This window comes from Malaclemys terrapin, chromosome 4 (genome assembly GCF_027887155.1).
Source record: "Malaclemys terrapin pileata isolate rMalTer1 chromosome 4, rMalTer1.hap1, whole genome shotgun sequence".
NCBI lineage: Eukaryota > Metazoa > Chordata > Testudines > Emydidae > Malaclemys > Malaclemys terrapin.
Genome location: NC_071508.1, coordinates 5,896,937 through 5,904,763, shown reverse-complemented (window position 1 = coordinate 5,904,763; position 7,827 = coordinate 5,896,937).

Genomic DNA, 7,827 nt, shown 5'->3' with positions numbered 1-7,827 from the left:
GATTCCTAAGAGGAGAAACAGAAAAATATATGAAATCCTCAACATTTGGAGACAAAGTCCGATCTCTGTGACACTTATTTCATTACCATAGGCGTGCACAGCCCATTTCATTAGGGTGTGCACCCAGGGAGCCCCGCCCTAGCCCTGCCCCTGCCCTGCCCTAGTTCCGCCCCATCCACTCCCTCCTACTTCCTGCCCCCTGACTTCCCCCCTCAGAACCCCCAACCTCCCCTGCTCCTTGTCCCCTGACTACCCGCTCCTGGGACCCCTGCCCCTAACTGCCCCCCCAGGACTCTACCCCTCTACTCCCACACCTATCCAACTTCTCCCCACCCCCTGACAGGACCCCCAGAACTCCCGACCCATACAACCCCCCCCCACTCCCTGCCTCCTCCAACCGCTCTTCACACCCCTGCCTCCTGACAGCCCCTCCCCAGAACTCCTGACTCATCCAACCCCCCCCAGCTCCTTGTCCCCTGACCACCCCCTCCAGAGACACACACCCCACTAACTGCCCCCCAGGCCCCTCCTTGCCCCCTGTCCCCTGACTGCCCTGATCCCTATCCAACCCCTGCCCCCTGAGGGACCCCGGGACTCCCATGCTCCACCCAATCCCCTCTGCTCCCTGACTGCCCCCTCCAGAGACCCCCCACCCCTAACCACCCCCCCGGGATCCCACCCCATCCAACCTACCTTGTCCCTTGACTGCCCCCACCCCTTGTCCAACCCTCCTGGCCCCGGACCCCTTACCATGAGATGAGGCTCCTAGCTTCCCTGCGGAGCCAAACACTGCCCCGCGGGAGCACGCAGCCCCAGCCCCCAGAGTGCTACGCACATGGCGGCATGGCTCATGGGGAGGGGGGAGCGTGTCTGACTCCCCGCAGAGCCCCAGCCCCCAGAGCGCTGCGCGTGCAGTGGCATAGCTCTAGGGAAGGGGGGAAGGACCCTACCTGTCCCCTGACTGCCCCAACCCTTATCCACTCGCATAGGTGGCAGGTTTGTAGAAATTTTGGTGGTGCCCAGAACCCGCCCCCCCACCTGCCTAAGGCTCTGGGAGGGGGGTTGGGTGCAGGGAGGAGGTCTGGGGCGCAGGTCCTGGGCTGGGGATTAGGGTGCAGGAGGGGTGCAGGGTGCAGACTCTGGGATAGAGTTTGGATGCTGGGTGAAGGCTCCGGGCTGGGGCAGGGGTTGGGTGTGCAGGAGGGGGTGAGGGGTGCAGGCTCTGGGATGGAGTTTGGGGGTGGGAGGCGGTGCAAAGGGAGGGGTGCAGGCTTTGGGAGGGAGTTTGAGGGTAGGAGGGGGTGTGTGGGAAGGGGGAGGGGGTTTGGGAGGGAGTTTGGGGATAGGAGGGGGTTCAGGGGTGAGGGCTGTGGGTCTGAGGAGGAGGGGGCTCAGGGCTGGGGCAGAGGATTAGGGTGCGGGGGGATGAGGGTTGGTCTGAGGATGAGGGGTTCATGATGCAGGAGCGGGCTCAGAGATGGAGTAGAGGATTAGGGTGCGGGGGGATGAGAGCTGGGGCTGGAGATGAGGGGTTTGGGGCATTGGAGAGGCTCAGGGCTAGGGTGGAAGGGCAGGATAAGGGCAGCCTGGGGCAGACTCTGGCAGCACAAGCAGGCACGGGAGAGGAATGGGGGGACACCCGTGTGGGGGGACGTGCGGAGGGGGGTGGCAGGTGGAGGCCGGGGACCCATCCAACCCTCCCCCTGCTCCCTGACTGCCCCCTGGGACTCCCCTTACCATGCCCATGCCGGTCAGATGCTGGCTCCACGTGTAGGCAAAACACGCTGCCGGACTGCAGGCAGCAGGGGGGGAGCAGGGGAGGGGCTCTGGCTGCTGGAGGCCAATGGGAGCAGCTCAATCAGGCCCAGCCGCCCAATCACCACACGGCACTCTCCATGGAAGGGAAGGGAGGGGGAAAAATCCTGGACCTTTTAACCTTGTTACCAATACCTCCCGGACGGCTATTTAAAGACGCAAAAGCCGGACATGTCTGGGGAAATACGGACGGATGGCAACCGTAGCATAGACAAGCCCTTAGTTAACAACATGTGAGCAGCACAATGTCACTCAATTATAATTCCCAGTATCATGGCTATTCTATGGCATGTTAACTTTGGTGATCGGTTTCGGTTCCACTTTTTCTTGCTGAACCGCAGCTTCCTTCCTAGTCAGTGGAGTTGAGAGCAGAACATCACATCGGCCTTAGACCGTCCTCAGGGCACAGCCAGCCTCTGTACTGTTGAGCACAGCAAGCCCCACTGGGCTGGGTACCATACTAATAGTAAACAATGGGCCCTGCCCCAAGAGCTTCTTGGCAACAAGGGCACACTGTTGACTCATATCCAGCTTCTCGTCCACTGTCACCCCCAGGTCCTTTTCTGCAGAAAAGGCCACTAGCAACTGTACTGAAGATGCAAACTACCAGCAGTTGTACTGATTACATTGAAGGGAGGAACTCTACCTGAGAGAGAAACACTAGGGTTTCAGATATTGAGAACCAAGCCTTATAGATCTCTCCCTCCCTCAAGGTGTTATAAGTAAGGCTACGTTTTAGTCACGGGTATTTTTAGTAAAAGTCATGGACAGGTCACAGGCAGTAAACAAAAATTCACAGCCTGAGACTTGGTCATGACTTTTACTATATACCCCTGACTAAAACTTGGATGATGGGGCTGCAGGTGCTTGGGGGCGGTCCAGGGGCACTGGGGGTGCTCTGGGGGTGGCCCGGGACCCCCGCTGGTGATGGGAGTGGTGGTGGTGGGGCTCGCAGGCTCCCTACCTGGCTTCGTGACCCTTCAGCTCCTAGGGGGAGGGCCAGCCAGTGGGGCTTCGTGCGCTCCTCCCGCCACAACTGCCTGCTCCACAGGCACAGCTCCCATTGGCCTGGAACCGTAGCCAATGGGAGCTGTGGAGGCGGTGTCTGCAGACGCGGGCAGGCCCTGAGCCAACACTGGCCGACAATCATTTCACGCCCTTTTTCGGGAGTCCCGTCCACCAGACCCGCTCAGCCCGCTGCCTGCCTGGATGATTGGAACCCCAGGCAGGCAGTGGGCTGAGCGGGGCCGGTGGACAGAGCCCCAGACCGGCAGCAGGCTGAGCGGCTCTGCCCGCTGCCGGTCTGGGGCTCCATCCACCAGCTCCTGCCAGCCGGGGTCCCACTCAGCCCCGCTCAGCTGGCAGACTTCGGTGAGGTTGATCAGGGGCGCCTGGACAGACATGGCTATCCTTCTCTTAGAGCACTGTGACGAAGTGGGGGATTTTCTTGGTTTTTGTTTTCAGTGGGATTTCAATGGTTTGCATGAGGAGGGGGTGGGACTCAGTTTCCCTGGGTGTTACTGGTTTAACGAGGTGAGGGGAGAGGGAGTTTATTGTTACAGAGGACCGGAGAGGGAATGTGGGACCCCAGCCAATGGCCTGAAGGATTGACACCCCAGCGACCGGTGACCTAAGACCCCGACCCAGAGACCCAGCTCAGGAGTTGCAGCCGGTTCTGGCCAGTGGGAGAACAATGGGCTGCAGAGTGAGGACCCAGTGACCTAACCAGCTGGTTCCAGCCAGAGGACAGAAGCGAGGAGAGGAGGCCCCAGTTTACAACCCTGTTTACCTGGAGAGAAGACAATGGACAGAGGCGGGGCTTGGAGCCGGGGAGCTCAGATGCCCAGCTGGGAATAAGGGGGGCTCTGGGCTGGAGAGAGGGAGCAGGCAGAGCCCACCTGGATGCAGAGACACTGGGATGTGCTGGGCTGAGGGAGGCCAGGCCTGAGGCCCTGAGAATTTCCTGTGCTGTGTTCAACTCTCAAAAAATCCTCCTGTTTTATGCTAGCTGAGAGTCACTCCAGTCTAGAGAACAGGATTGCATCAACCCCTTCGGGGGTGGAGGCCCCAGGGGTCCAGAGTGAGTGGACTCCCTGAGGAGGCCCATGGCAGAGACAGACGTGCTAAGGCTCAGAGAGGTGCGGCTCCAGGAGGTGGAGGGGCCTGACCCCGAGAGAGAGTGGACCCCTGAGAAGGGCTGTCGCATTGAAAGGGGCACCCCCCACGGACCGCATGGGGCCAAGAGAGGGCACGATCTGTGAGTCTGTGACAAGCACCAAATGGGAGTGATGCCAGGTCATTCTCTTCTTTAAGTTTCGTCTCATGGAGATTCAGTCCTGCCTGGAATATCATGCGAGCTGGAGGCTTCTGCCTCAGGCTGCTCTTCCAGCCGGCAGCACCGCGCGGTCGCACCTACCCCAGCCTGCCCCTTGGTCCCGTGGCTCATGAAGCCTGGACAATAGTAAGGAGCAGTTCAACTTGTGGAATGACAAATCCAGAACAAAGGATTGCACTCTATGGGCCACTTTAAGATTATTTCAGAGTCCTAGATAGCATTAGTCCCTATAAAAGGCTTCATGAAAATTTTCCCCCGCCCCTAAAAAAAATGTTAATTTATCAGAGCAGCTGAAAGGGTAAGGAACCCAGGACTATAATTTAGAGAGAGCTTCCATATTATTTAACTCATAATTGATATAATTCAAAGTAAAATTTCACAGTGCGGTCTGTTCTAAGACTAAAAATGCAGGAGGGGAGTCAGAAAAAGGAACAGTGACCTGTTTCCATCCAGTTTCAAACCAGGGACATTTTGCATGTTAGGTGACCGAGATAACCACTACACTACGGGGCTTTCATGTGTTAGGTGAATGTGATAACCACTACACTACGGGGCTTCCCTTTTTTTTGCCACAGACTTTGCCAAACGCACAGGAATGTTTTCTCTAGCTACAGAAGCTACCTAATGCAATGTCTATATCTATGGCCTTCTTGCTCACAAAGCGGTCCTGTCCCCGCCTAAGGCTGACACAGCGCGGAGTGCATGTGACACAGCGACCTGCCTTGGGCAGGATCGCTAGCGAGGCATGATACTTTTGCCGTTAAGCAAACACAGCAATTCTTTCCTGGCCTCTGCCACTGAATGCCTCCATGCATTACGCTGTGCCCTATGAGTGCAGGAGGACTGCATGAGCTCGGAAAACATGTCATTGCAAGTGTGTTTTTTTCGCCTTCTAATCTGTGATAACCTCAGGGACGGAGATGATAGGGGGAGCGTAGAAACATTCTGGGGGGACTGCATGGTCTCCTGTGCTGCTGAGTGCTGCTGAGTTCGCCACACTGGCCAAACAGGAAAGGAAATTCAAAAGTTCCCGGGGCTTTTCCTGTGTACCTGGCTAGTGCATCTGAGTTCAAAGTTCTGTCCAGAGCGGTCACGACGGAGCACTCTGGGATAGCTCCTGGAGGCCAATACCGTCGAATTGTGTCCACACTACCCCAAATTCGACCGGGCGATGTCGATTTCAGGGCTGGTCCCCTTGTCGGGGAGGAGTACAGAAATCGATTTTAAGACCCCTTTAAGTCGACAAAAATGGCTTCGTCGTGCAGACGGGTGCAGAGTTAAATCGATATAATGCTGCTAAATTTGACATAAACTCGTAGTGTAGACCAGGGCTAAGAAGAGAAGGAAGCATTTGTACTTTCATAGGGAAAGATTAGACTACATAGCAGTAGAGAATGAAGAAGTAAGCCTAGAATATAAAGCTGTGGAGATCCCAATGCAGAGGAGTTGTATTTCCTTAAGGATTTATAATATCTATAACCCATGTTGGAAATTAGAAAGTTCAGAGCTACAAGAAATAGTGAAGAATGCTAAAAGACCGCGGCCAATGGGAGCTTTGGGGGAGGTATCCACAGGCAAGGGCAACACGGGGAGCCCTCTGCCCCTCTCCCCCAGGGGCCACAGGAAGGTGGTGCCGGCCGCTTCCTGGAGTGGCGTGGGGCCAGGGCAGGCAGGCAGGGAGCCTGCCCTGGCCCTGCTGTGTGCCACTGCCACCCCGGAGCCACTCCAGGTAAGCGGCGCCGGGCCGGCGCCCGCACCCCAAACCCCTCCTGCACCCTGCATCCCAACTCCCTGCCCCGGGCCCTCTGCTGCACCCCAACCCCTTGCCCTGAGCCCCCTGCTGCATCTTGCACCCCTCCTGCACCCCAACCCCCTGCCCTGAGCCCCCTCCCACACTCCACACCCCTCCCTGCACCACTTCCCTGAGCCCCCTCCCACACTGTGCACCCCCTCCTGAACCCCAACTCCCTTCCCTGAGCCCCGTCATACACCCCGCACCCCTCCTCTGCCCCAACCCCTTGCCCTGAGCCCCTTCCTGCACACTGCACCCCCTCCCACGCCCCGCACTTCCCCCCACATCCCAACCCCCTGCCTCAGCCCTACATTCATGGCCCTGCATGCAATTTCCCCACCCAGATGTGGCCTTCGGGCCAAAAAGTTTGCCCGCCCCTGCTGTACAATATTAAAAATGGAACCCCAAAGGGAAGTGTTATCAGCCCAACCTCATTTAATATTATGATACTGTAAACGATCTCCCAAAACAAATAAGTGCTGGGGCAGGCGTCATTCTATTCACAGATGATTGTGCTCTGTGCGTTAGGAACAGGAATACTGAGGTGGCAGAAGAGAGAATCAACATGTTAGGAGAGACCTCTGACTGGGGAAATATGTGTGGCTTCGCGTTCTCCATTGCTAAAACCAAAGAACTGGTCTTTACAGGAAGAAAAGTCGCAAAGGAATGTAAACTGTATCTGTATATAGAACAAACAGATATAGTTACAAGGTTCAAATTCTTAGTGTTAATATTTGATACTAAATTACTTTAGAAAGGTCATAAAACCCTTGTTAAAGATCAATGTGCAGAAAGGACTAACCTGCTTAAAAGACTTGCTGGAGCGCAGATAAGAAAACACTGCTGGTGGCCTACAGGGCTTTAATCAGACCAGTTACTGACTTGGCTGCCAAACTTTTGGGTCAGTGTCAAAATTAGAACTTAAAAAGTAGATGTATTACAAGCCCAGGTTCTATGAATTGCGAGCAGTGCATTTATTACAACCCCTGTGTGCACTTCAGATCGCTTCCATTTCCAGGGTGAAATGCCAGCTATGCTACAAATGAAACGACTGGCCCTAACTTTCTGGACCAAAGTTAATGGGAACTGCAATGATGAAAGTACCAAGCAAAATATGAGGCTTGTTGGGAATCAGATAGGTGACCTATCACAGGGAGAAGAAGGGGTTAAAAGCAGCACCAGGGAGGCTGCACAGAACCCACTCATCAGGAAAGGGCTTATTGAGCCCACCAATAGGGGGAAGGTTTGCTGGAACAGCCAATCAGGGCCAGCGAGGGCCATATATAAAGGACTGTTCAGCAGAGCAGAGAGTAGTCTCTCCCTGGAAGGCAAGGGTGGAGGACTGGGTGCCTGAAGAAGTGGGATAGCTAGGGCAGGGGAAGCAGCGTGCGAGGGTGAGCTGCTGGCTGACCACTGCCAGGCTGGGGCCTTGCTCCCAGGACTGAGAGGGTGCTAGAGCTACGGGGAAAGAGGCCCAGGGAAAATAGGCAGCAGATTGGAGAGGGCAGTAGGTGGCTGCTGGCTATAGGGTCCCAGGGTCGGGACCTAGAGTAGCTGGCAAGCCTGGGTTCCCCCCCCCCTTTGCACCCCACTTGCCAATGAGGAGAATGGCTGGTATCCAGACTGCAGTTTGCCCCTGAGGTGAGGGGCTGAACCTTGGACGCAGCTGGCCATTAAGGCAAGTGGCGGGACTGCTGGTCCCACGGAAGAAGGGAGATACTGGGGTGGGGGCATAGCTGGAGGACCGTGCTTAGAAGAGGACACTGCAGTTCGGGGAGCAACACGGGTCCAAAGAGTGGAGACAGCAGTGATGGCAGGCGTGACACCACTAGCCGAAGGCGGACTGGAAGGGCTGAGAGCTAATTCCCAGGATGGCCAGCAGGAG